The sequence below is a fragment of the Anomaloglossus baeobatrachus genome, chromosome 2 (assembly GCF_048569485.1).
Source record: "Anomaloglossus baeobatrachus isolate aAnoBae1 chromosome 2, aAnoBae1.hap1, whole genome shotgun sequence".
Classification (NCBI taxonomy): Eukaryota; Metazoa; Chordata; class Amphibia; order Anura; family Aromobatidae; genus Anomaloglossus; species Anomaloglossus baeobatrachus.
Genome location: NC_134354.1, coordinates 431755078 through 431766078, shown reverse-complemented (window position 1 = coordinate 431766078; position 11001 = coordinate 431755078). Strand labels below are relative to the sequence as shown.

The 11001-nt window shown below is 43.8% G+C and overlaps 1 long non-coding RNA gene across 1 annotated transcript in view; it reads right to left on the bottom strand.

The window, feature by feature from the left end:
• Window positions 1–577: 577 nt before the first annotated feature.
• Window positions 578–11001, bottom strand: part of LOC142290225 (uncharacterized) — a 34733-nt gene continuing 24309 nt past the window's right edge. Inside the window, exons 4-5 of the long non-coding RNA XR_012750245.1 lie at window positions 3436–3603; window positions 578–2956 (exon numbers count right to left, since the gene is read on the bottom strand). This is a non-coding gene — a long non-coding RNA (uncharacterized LOC142290225). The remainder of the gene's footprint in view (window positions 2957–3435; window positions 3604–11001) is intronic.

Here is an 11001-nt window from a genome sequence, read left to right as displayed (position 1 = left end):
GATCTCACAGCAGGGGCCAGATCGCTGCTCAGTGTCACACACAGCGAGATCACTAATGAGGTCACAAAAAACGTGACTCAGCAGCGATCTCAGTACCGATCTCGCTGTGTGTGAAGTACCCCTAAGGCCTGGTTCACACTAAGCGACAGCGACAACGAGGTCGCTGTTACGTCACCATTTTCTGTGACGTAACAGCGACCTTGTAAGTCGCTGTTATGATCACTGCTTAGCTGTCAAACACAGCAGCCGAAGCAGCGATCATAACCGCGAGAGCAGGGAGCCGCGCACACTGCTTAGCGCTGGCTCCTTGCTCTCCTAGCTACAGTACACATCGGGTTAATTAACCCGATGTGTACTGCAGCTACATGTGCAGAGAGCAGGGAGCCGTGCACACTGCTTAGCGCTGGCTCCTTGCTCTCCTAGCTACAGTACACATCGGGTTAATTAACCCGATGTGTACTGCAGCTACATGTGCAGAGAGCCGGAGCCGGCAGCACAGGCAGCGTGAGAGCTGCGGAGGCTGGTAACTAAGGTAAATATCGGGTAACCACCTTGGTTACCCGATGTTTACCCTGGTTACAGCTTACCACAGCTGCCAGATGCCGACTCCTGCTCCCTGCTCGCTTCATTTCGTCGCTCTCTCGCTGTCACACACAGCGATCTGTGTGTCACAGCGGGAGAGCGCCTTTGAAGAAAACGAACCAGGGCTGTGTGTAACGAGCAGCAATCTCGCAGCAGGGGCCAGATCGCTGCTCAGTGTCACACACAGCGAGATCGCTAATGAGGTCACTGTTGCGTCACCAAAACCGTGCCGTAGCAGCGATCTCAGCAACGATCTCGCTGTGTGTGAAGCACCCCTAAGTGTAGCTCTTGCATAATACCTAACTCTTTTAATTTACCTCTCAGTGATAAGATCTGACTTAGAGCTAATTAAAATCTGTATGGGAGAGTAGGTGGAATTGAAGACAACAGCCCAGGCCAGACCACTCCCTACCCCAACGACCCAATGCACAAAACAAAATGAAAAACAAAAAAGGGCCAACACACCTTTAGTGCTACATTAATGTACAGGTGAACAAATACGCTGTGGCCAATATACAACTATATATATACCGATACATACATTATGCATAAGCACACTGTGATTAATTAATACATGAATTCCACTATTGATATGCAATCATGGCCGATAGTGTTGGAACCCTTGAAGTTGTTCGAGAAGATGAAGTATTTCTCCCAGAAAATAATTGCAATCACACATGTTTTATTATACACATTTATTTTCTTTAACAATACAAAAAAAAAGAAAAAAAGGCAACTTTGACATAATTTCATAGAAAACTCCAAAAATGGGATGGTCAAAAAATTATTAGCACCCTGAACTTTGGTTGCACACCATTTGGAATAATTAATTTGTGCAATCAATCATTTCCTATAACCATCAACAAGCTTCTTACACCTCACCACTGGAATTTTGGTCCCTTCTTTTGCAAACTTCTCCAGGTTTCTCATATTTGAAGGTGTCTTCTCCCAACAGCAATTTTAAGATCATTCCACAGATCTTCAATGGAATTTAGATTTGGTCTCACTGCTGTCACTTCAGAACTCGACAGCGCTTTGTTTCCATCCATTTCAGGGTGCTTCTTGAAGTACATTTTCGGGTCATTGTCCTGTTGGAATGGCCCAAGACGCAAACCCAGCTTTCTGAAACTGGACACTACATTGCAACCTACAAACTTTTAGAAATCTTCAGATTTCATGATGCCTTGCACACAGTCAAGGCACCCAGTGCCAGAGGCAGCAAGAAAACCCTCAAACACCTTTTACCCACCACCATATTTGACTGCAAGTACTGTGCTCTTTTCTTTGTAGGCCTCATTCCATTTTTGGTAAACAGTAAGATGATGTGGTTAGCCAAAAAGCTCTATCTTGGACTTATTTGTCCACAAGATGCTTTGCCAGAAAGATTTTGGCTTACTCACATACATTTTGGTAAACTGCATTCTTGCTTTTTATGTTACTGTGTCAGTAGTGGGGTGTTCCTTGATCTCCTGCATTTTTATTAATTAAAATGTCAGTGGATAGTATGCGCTGACACTGATGCACCCTCAGCCTGCAGGACAGCTTGAATTTCTTTGGAACTTGATTGGGGCTGCTTATTCCACTATATGTACTATCCTGCATTGTAATCTTTCATCCCTTTTTCTCTGCCATCGACGTTCAGAGAGATTAGCTACTGTGCCATGATTTGTAAATGTTTTAATTATGTTGCACACCATGGATGAAGGAACATCAAGATCTCTGAAGATGGACTTGTAAGCTTGAGATTGTTTATATTTTTCAACAATTTTCATTCTCTATTACTCAGACAGTTCTCTTCTCTTTCTGTTCTCCATGCTTAGTGTGGCACACTCAGACACATAATGTAACAATTGGGTCAACTTCTCCCCTTTTTATCTGGTTTCAGGTGGGATTTTCATATTGCCACACCTATTACTTGCCACAGCTGAGTTTGAATGAGCATCACCACATGTTTGAAACAAGTTCTTTACACATAATTTTGTAAAGGTGCCAACAATTTTATCAGGCCCATTTTGGGGGTTTTGTGTGGAAATTATGTCCAATTTGTCTTTTTTCTTTGTTTTTGCTTGGGAAGTTCCTATACACACAAAGGAAATAAACATGTGTATAAAGAAACGTGTATTTACAATCATTTTTTGGAAGATATATTTAATTTTCTGGAACAATTTCAAGCGTGCCAACACGACTGCACAAATAAGAAATTTGAGGTACGTAGTTAACTTTTTTTTTTAATTAAAAAGCGTAAAGGTCATTTTTCTATTTTGTTTTTTTTGTATAGTAACCTGTGGTTCAAATAGATCAATTTAATAAGCAAAGCTCTTTGCCAGCTGTGACAATTTAAAAGGAAGTCTTCTGGCTTTCAAGAACTTGACTCCTGAAAGAAAAAAAATAATAATTGGAGTAATAATCATAGCAATGATTAATATTTTGTATATGCAATCTCTACCCACAATAAAAGAGAATTGTTTTCAGTGGCTGTAGTAAACTGACGAAATCTTATAATATCATCAACTGTAGGAAAGGGAACACAGCAGTCACATTCATGAAGCAGTTTATGCAGTTTGTAAGTATGATGCCTTTTAACAACTAACAAAAGATTTATGTATTTTGGATACAATTACTAGATATTTTATAAAATCAACAAACAATGGATAATTTGGTGAAAAACTCCAATGTATTGAAAAGTTGTTTGACATATTTTAATAAGTGATCATTGTGGCTCAGTGATTACCATAGTTGCCTTTCAGAACTAGGGTCCTAGGTACAACCAAAGCCAACAATTTTCTATGCTTCATTGGTTTCTTCCAGATACTAAGATATCTTCTTTCAAAACATACATATCCACTAGCATACCTGTGAAATCGTCCCTATTAGTGATGGGCGAAACCCCCCACCCCGATGTTCAGGATCGGGAGCCTTGCCCAAACTTTTTGTAATGTTCCAGTTCGGGGCCGAACATAACGCGTACTTGCGTCTGAATCCCGAGCTTGCACTTTACAGTTATAGGATGTGGCGGGGGGCCTATAAAATAAAGAAAAAAGTTAATAATAAACATTGTCATTACACTTACCGGTCCCGCGACGCGTCCTGCAGACCCGCTCAGCCGCTTCTGCTTTCGCGTCCGACCATTAACTTCTGGTGGTATTCACTGCACTGCTCGTCACTCGGCAGTCTTCGGCTTTTTTCGCCCATGTTCGTGGTGGCGTCAGGGTTCACCCGAGTCCATGGCTTAGCCATAGACTCGATTGAACTTTGACTCTCACTGTCAGCCTGCTTTTTGCTCTGTATAGACCAGGGGTCTCAAACTCAGATGGGTGTATGGGCCGCATATAGAAAAAAAAATTGAGAGGGGCCGCATTCTTTGTAGGACAAAGTGACATTTTTAATGATTTCATGTTTTTTTCTATATATTTTTGGATTACTTTTTTAAACATTTTTTGCTTGTTTATTATGACAAACCTGCACTTTTTTGTTTAGTTAAGGTTATATATATATATATATATATATATAAAAAAAGCATTTTTAATGGCAAAAAAAATTCATGCTTTATTTTGAATTTTTTTAACATTTTATCACCTTCTTGTAATATTGTTTTACAATTAGCAGCATCATATAGTAATCTTAGCCAACATCTTGTAGTGATGTCCCAATGCTGTAGTAATGTCCCCCATCCGTGTGCCCTGTAGTAAGGTGCCCATCCTTGTAGTATTGTGCCCGTCCTTGTTCCCAGTAGTATTGTGCCCATCCGTTTAGTATTGTGCCCATCCTTGTAGTATTGTGCCCTGTAGTACTATGCTCATCCTTGTAGTATTATGCTCATCCTTGTAGTATTGTGCTCATCCTTGTAGTATTGTACCCATCCCTGTAGTATTGTGCTCTGTAGTACTGTGCCCAGTAGTATTGTGCCCACCCTTGTAGTATTGTGCCCAACCTTGTAGTACTGTGCCCATCCTTGTAGTATTGTGCTCTGTAGTATTGTGCCCATCCTTGAAGTATTGTGCCCAGGAGTATTGTGCCCATCCTTGTAGTACTGTGCTCTGTAGTATTGTGCCCATCCTTGTAGTATTGTGCTCTGTTGTATTGTGCCCATCCTTGTAGTAATGTGTTCTGTAGCATTGTGCCCATCCTTGTAGTAATGTGCTCTGTAGTACTGTGGCCATCCTTGTAGTATTGTTCTCTGTAGTATCATGCTCTGTAGTGTCATGCTCTGTAGTATCGTGCTCTATAGTACTGTGCTCTATAGTACTGTGCCCATCCTTGTAGTATTGTGCTCTGTAGTACTGTACTCTGTAGTATCGTGCTCTGTAGTACTGTGCTTTATAGTACTGTGCTCTGTAGTACTGTGCTCTGTAGTATCGTGCTCTGTAGTACTGTGCTCTGTAGTATCATGCTCTGTAGTACTGTGCTCTGTAGTACTGTGGTCTGTAGTACTGTGCCCATCCTTGTAGTATCATGCTCTGTAGTACTGTGCTCTGCAGTACTGTGCTCTGTAGTATTGTGCTCTGTAGTATTGTGCTCTGTAGTACCGTGCTCTGTAGTACCGTGCTCTGTAGTACCGTGCTCCGTAGTACCGTGATTTGTAGTATTGTGCTCTGTAATATAGTGCTCTATAGTACTGTGCTCTGTAGTACTGTGCCCATCTTTGTAATATTGTGCTCTGTAGTATTGTGCTCTGTAGTACTGAGCTCTGTAGAATTGTGCCCATCCTTGTAATATTGTGGCCAATCTTTAGTAATATGCAAAAAAAAATCTCACCTTTCCTCCATCCCCTGTGTGCCCACAATCAGTGTTTGCAGCATTTTGAATGCAGCATGTTTAAGCTGCGTCCAAAACACTGCAGTGCAGTACAAGCAAAGTGGATGGGATTTCTAGAAATCCCATGCCCACTGTGCATGTACAGCCCACAGTGAAAATTGACCTGCGGTGTGGCTTGCAGAGGCCACAGCATGTGAATTTATGCTGTAGAGCCGCATGCATCCTCCCTAGGGAGAACACAGTGAGGAAACCGCAGCACCCTGAACCTTGATGGCGGGCATGGGACGCTGTGGTCTCCTGCGGACGAGAAATGCGGCCCCGCAAGTCAGGACATGCTGCGTCCGGGGCACTGTGGGTCCTGATAGTCACCTTACATGCTTGTTGTGGCCCGTAATGATCACAGCGCTCTATGCCCGGGGCCGGCGCCGGCAGGCCTTCACTACAATTGAATCATTTGCGGTGCCGCGCTAAGGAGATGGCTGCTGCCTGCCAATCATGTGCAAGGAGGTGACGTCTTAAGGCGCTTTACATGCTGCGATCTTGCTAGCGAGATCGCTAGCGTGCGTACCTGCCCCCATCGTTTGTGCGTCACGGGCAAATCGCTGCCTGTGGCGCACAAAATCGTGCAGACCTCTCACACTACTTACCTGCCTAGCGACTTCGCTGTGACCGGTGAACCGCCTCCTTTCTAAGGGGGAGGTTTGTTCAGCGTCACAGCAACATCACTAAGCAGCCACTCAATCAAAGCGGAGGGGCAGAGATGAGCAGGATGAACATCCCGCCCACCTCCTTCCTTCCTCATTGCGGGCGGCCGCAGGTAAGGTGAGGTTCCTCGTTCCTGCGGTGTCACACATAGCAATGTGTGCTGCCGCAGGAACGACAAACAACATCATACCTGCAGCACCAACGATAATTGGGAATAGGGGGGCATGTCAACGATTAGCGATTTTGCACGTTTTTGCGACGATTGAAAATCACTTGGCTCTTATCAAGCTGAGAATACAGCCCCCAGTAGCCTGGTTTTACCTGACTGGAGATCAAAATACGGCGGGTTCCCACGCTTTTTTTTTTTAAATAATTAAAAATAAGTTTTTTGATTGCAAGTATTTTGATTGCCAGCCAAGGTAAAGCCAGGCAGCGGGGAGCTGGAATTCTCAGAGCAGGGTGGCCCAAGCTGCAAATTGCAGCCCCCAGCCACCCCAGAGAATGGTGTATTCATAGAAGCGCTATTTTCTGGCACTTTACCTGGCTCGTCCAGTGGTTCTAATGGCGGTGGCATGCTGGGTAATAAAGGAGTTAGGGCCAGCTTTGTATTATCAGCTGGTACTAAGCCTGAAATTCATTGTGTCACGCCAGATTAGACATGGCCACCATGAAATTCTAGTAAACAGTAAAAAAAAAAAAAAAACACAACACATAAAAAAAGAATTTTATTAGCAATAAAACAAAAAAAATTTTAGCGACTACATCTTTATTACAAAAAAAATCCTTAGTCCGATGTAGTCCACAGTGGGAGCAATATCAGCTCTGCTTCATCGCTCTGTACAGACAAGCGTCTTTACAGAGCGAGAAGTAGGGAGAGCAATGTCAGCTCTGCTTCAGCGCTCTGTACAGACAAATGTCTATACAGAGTGAGAAGCAGGCTGACAGTTATAGTCAAAGTTAAATCGAGTCCATGGCTATGCTGTGGACCGAACAATGGACTCGGGTGAACCCTGACGTCACCGCAAACACAGACGAAAAAAGCCGAAGACTGCCGAGTGATGAGCAGTGCAGTGAATACTGCCGTAAGTTAATGATCGAAGCAGAAGCAGCCGGGAGACTTTGGCTGAGTGTGTCTGCAGGACGTGTCGCGGGACTAGTAAGTATAATCATAATGTTTTTTTAATAATGTGCTTGTTTTTTTACAGCCCTTGGAGCCGAACTGGACCTGAACTGTAACACGAGTTTCCAAAGAAAACTCTCTAGCCCCTAATGCTTTGGACATTAGGTCATCAGGCTAGGGTAAGAGACAATTCTGAGTGATAGCAATGTCTTTTCAGTGTTGCCAACACTACATCAACAATACATCAGAAACAGCTAGTAAATAGAAAAAAATAAAGTCTTTGTCTGTGTTTTTCCACGTTATAGTACGTCACAGAAAAAAACATGCCTTTGCTTTGCCTCAAGAGTCAAGACACTTCAATAGACTTTTTCCTTTTGCAGAAAACCCGTTAGTTATGTTACTGGGATTTCGCTGCCATTGATATTACTATGAATTTCAAATTGGGATTCTGATCTGGCTTATATATCCTGAGTCATATTGCAAAGGATTGTCGAAAATCCACTTGTGACTTTTAGGATCGCTACTTCCAATAGGTGGCGCTGTGCTAGAGTTTGTCTCCTTTACTGGAGAGACAATATGAATTTCAATACATTTTAAAAAAATGTAAAAACTATGATAGTAAAATAATTCTAGTATCCTACTAGTAGTATATATTTTTGACAATGTTACAGACTTTATTAGTGAGAGGAACAAAATTATAATCTTGTGATACCTTTTAATGGCTAACTAAAATAAAATAAAGTGATGTTACAAAGCAAACTTTTGAGACATCTCAGGTCCCTTCATCAGGCATGGTATGACAAAACATCTGAAGAAACACAAATCTGTGTTTCTTCAGATATTTTGTCATACCATGCCTGATGAAGGGACCTGAGATGTCTCAAAAGCTTGCTTTGTAACATCACTTTATTTTATTTTAGTTAGCCATTAAAAGGTATCACAAGATTATAATTTTGTTCCTCTCACTGAGAACATTCAATAATTTTTCAACTGGCTAACACGGTACCAAAACCTTTTCACTTGAGACTTTATTAGGGAACATGTCACTGTATAAAGAAGTGACTTTCAGTATATGGCTAGTCCACTGGTTGTAACCTAAAGGGGTATTCCCATCTCCAAGATCCTATCCCAATTTTTAGTAGGTATAATAATAATAGCCAGGGCCGACGTCAGCACCCTTCAAACACGGTCAAATACCGGGGCCCTGAGCTGCGGAGGGGCCCACTCGCGGTGGCGGGAGTGGTATACCGCTACTCAGGGGGGCCTGGTGCCCACACTGTCACCAGCCTCCCCTGCCAAGGATCGCACTTTCAATTGTATCGGCATTGCAGGTGCCGATACAATTGAAAGCAATGATAAGAGAGGGAGCGGCACGCTACCTCTCTTATCATTCTCCCCGCTCTGACTGTCGGCGCTCTGACAGCTCTGCCGCGGAGCACGGTCACGTCACCACCGCATGCCTGCAGTGAGGAAATAGCGACAGCAGTGGATGCACCGAGGAGACTGGAGCAGCGGGGGAAAGAAGAAAAGTGAGTATGTACTAGTCACTGTGGCCAGACGATCATGAGGGCTATATACTACATGAAGGTGCCTAATACTATCTGGGTCTGTACTGTGCTATATTGGTCTGTATACTACATGAGGGTGCCTAATGCTATCTGGGTCTGTACTGTGCTATGTACGGGCTGTGCACTACATGAAGGTGCCTAATGCTATCTAGGTCTGTACTGTGCTATATATGGCTATATACTACATGAAGGTGCCTAATGCTACCTGGGTCTGTACTGTGCTATATGGGGCTGTATACTACATGAAGGTGCCTAATACTATCTGGGTCTGTACTGTGCTATATACGGGTTGTATACTACATGAAGGTGCCTAATGCTATCTGGGTCTGTACTGTGCTATATGGGGCTGTAAACTACATGAGGGTGCCTAATGCTATCTGGGTCTGCACTGTGCTATATAGAGCTGTATACTACATGAAAGTGCCTAATACTATCTGGGTCTGTACTGTGCTATATGGGGATGTATACTACATGATGGTGCCTAACACTATCTGGGTCTGTACTGTGCTATATAGGGGCTGTGCACTACATGAGGGTGCCTAATGCTATCTGGGACTGCATTGTGCTATATGTGGGCTGTATACTACATGAGGGTGCCTAAAGGTATCTGGGTCTGCAGTGTACTATATACTGGCTGTATACTACATGAAGGTGCCTAATTCTATCTGGGTCTGCACTGTGCTATGTGGGGGCTGTATACTACATGAGGGTGCCTAATGCTATATGGGTCTGCATTGTGCTATATGGGGGCTGTATACTACATGAGGGTGCCTAATGCTATCTAGGTCTGTACTGTGCTATATACGGGCTGTATGCTACATGAAGGTGCCTAATGCTATCTGGGTCTGTACTGTGCTATATGGGGCTGTATACTACATGAGGGTGCCTAATACTATCTGGGTCTGTACTGTGCTATATGGGGATGTATACTACATGATGGTGCCTAACACTATCTGGGTCTGTACTGTGCTATATAGGGGCTGTGCACTACATGAGGGTGCCTAATGCTATCTGGGACTGCATTGTGCTATATGTGGGCTGTATACTACATGAGGGTGCCTAAAGGTATCTGGGTCTGCAGTGTACTATATACTGGCTGTATACTACATGAAGATGCCTAATTCTATCTGGGTCTGCACTGTGCTATGTGGGGGCTGTATACTACATGAGGGTGCCTAATGCTATATGGGTCTGCATTGTGCTATATGGGGGCTGTATACTACATGAGGGTGCCTAATGCTATCTAGGTCTGTACTGTGCTATATACGGGCTGTATGCTACATGAAGGTGCCTAATGCTATCTGGGTCCGTACTGTGCTTTATGGGGCTGTATACTACATGAGGGTGCCTAATGGTATCTGGATCTTCACTGTGCTATATACGGGCTGTACACTACATGAAGGTGCCTAATGTTATCTGGGTCTGTACTGTGCTCTATATATGGCTGTATACTACATGAAGGTGCCTAATACTATCTGGGTCTGTACTGTGTTATATGAGGCTGTATACTACATGAAGGTGCATAATACTATCTGGGTTTGTACTGTGCTATATGGGGCTGTATACTACATGAAGGTGCTTAATGTTATATGGGGCTGTATACTACATGAAGGTGCCTAATGCTATATGGGGCTGCACTGTGCTATGTTTGGGCTGTATACTACATGAGGGTGCCTAATGCTATATGGGTCTGCACTGTGCTATGTGAGGGCTGTATACTACATGAGGGTGCCTAATACTATATGGGTCTGCATTGTGCTATATGGGGGCTGTATACTACATGAGGGTGCCTAATGCTATATGAGTCTGCATTGTGCTATATGGGGACTGCTTAATGTTATATGGGGGTTTCATAGTGCCATATGGGGGCTGCATAGTGCCATATGGGGGCTGTATAGTGCCATATGGGGGCTGCATAATGCTACATGGTGGCTACATAATACTATATGGAGGACTATGGGGACTATGTCCCCTCCACCCCGGTGCTGTATACCTCTCAGAGCTGTATGTCCCCTCCACCCCAGAGCTGTATACCCCCAGAGCTGCATGTAACCCCCCACCTCAGAGCTTTTTGTCCCCCACCCCAGAGCCACTGCCCCCCTCTAGAGCTGTATACCCCCTTTGCTGTATACCCCTTTCCTCAGTAATATGTATGCCCCCCAGTAATGTGTATGTCCCCAACCTCTCTTGTGATGTATATACAGCAGTGTTAGTGTTCTCTATTGGCGGCCATGTCTGTTAGTGACTGCCACCAATTAGCGTGGCACCGAC